The sequence below is a fragment of the Macadamia integrifolia genome, chromosome 11 (assembly GCF_013358625.1).
Source record: "Macadamia integrifolia cultivar HAES 741 chromosome 11, SCU_Mint_v3, whole genome shotgun sequence".
NCBI classification, from domain to species: Eukaryota; Viridiplantae; Streptophyta; class Magnoliopsida; order Proteales; family Proteaceae; genus Macadamia; species Macadamia integrifolia.
In genome coordinates, this window is record NC_056567.1 from 11,799,903 (window position 1) to 11,801,370 (window position 1,468).

Consider the following 1,468-nt stretch of genomic DNA (forward strand, 5'->3'; position numbering starts at 1 on the left):
AGATTCGAACTTGAGACCTCTTGGTGAGCAAGGGAATTTTGTACACCATAGCTCACCAACTAAGCTAGGTAGTTGTTGTTACCAAAAAAAAATCTTTAATCACTTAAGGATGTGGTCCATCGATCCTTGTTGGCATTTGGAGTATTCCTTGTACCTCTGGGACAATTGCAAACGAGCTGGTTCTGCATCTCGGTTCAGTTCTGATCCATTATTCTTTTTCTGACCCGAAAAAGAATAATCATTTGTACGGGTGACCAAACGAATGTGTACTTTTAATTGAACACATCCATCTTTCTCAGAATTTCGTCCTCTTCGTAACCATGGAAAGAAATAAGACCTCTTTACGTGTAAAATTGAAGATATAGCGCCCGATAGTCCTTAAGGCCTTGAAAATATAAAACCTGCAAAAAGAGAGTAAAACCCAAGGGAGCTCCATTCTAAATATGTAAAATGCATGTTTTACTACCCTAGATTTCACACATAAATGTGCTTATCACACATCAAGTCCCATGAAGTCCTGGGAAAAATCAGGAGGAAGGACACCTAGTGGGAAAAGAGCAAGGAAAGCAAGACTTTATTACATGGAATATCTTATGAGAATATTCTCGACAAGCCATTTGTATGAATCACCCGCTTATAACATTGGGTGGACCAAGGGCATCAAACCCTATCCACCCCTATCATTAAGCAGACTAACTTTGGATGAATTCATGGTTATTAATTTAGTGAATGTATGACCAAGGGGTTGGGAATTCAAGAATCCTAAAATAAACCACTTTTGGTTAAGGCACGATTCCACACCTCAAGTATTCTCCGCGGTCCCTTTGGACATATTAGAGTAATCAATTGACTCACCTAAGTTTGGAATTACCTATGTTATCTCTTCAAGATTGTCCACTACCAAGTGATGACAACCTAGTAAGCATAGATCCACCCAACATGGAAACAACTGAACAGGCCTGGGTCCATCCCGTGAAGACCTTGCAGACAAAAATGGCTGAAGTCAAGAGAGGGATAGCTCAGATATTGCATACACTTCAGAACCCTCCCAGAGTTGATCCCAGGAATGAGCCTGCACTGGCTACGGGAGATGTGGAACAGAATGGAGCTACAGGTCATCATGGGAATTCTTCTCGAGTTAACTCAGGAGAACCAGAGCATGTCCGACCAACTGGTCAGAGAGGATCTTCACCTACCTGATTGAATGGTCAACGAGCGGCTTATTACAGGGTCCCTCCTCCTAAGGTAGTGATCAAAGATGAAGAAGAGGAATTTACAGCATATGTCTGCTTTGAGCCTCCAGAGACGAAGAAAGAAAGGAAGCTCAGAGAGCAGTTAGAGAAGTTGGAGAACAAGATTCAAGCGGGAAAAGGCTCAAAAGGCCAAGTAATGGATTCTTAGGAAATGAGGTTCTTTTCTAGAGTAAGAATTTCAGAAAAATTCAAGTGGCAGACTAATAGGTTTGATG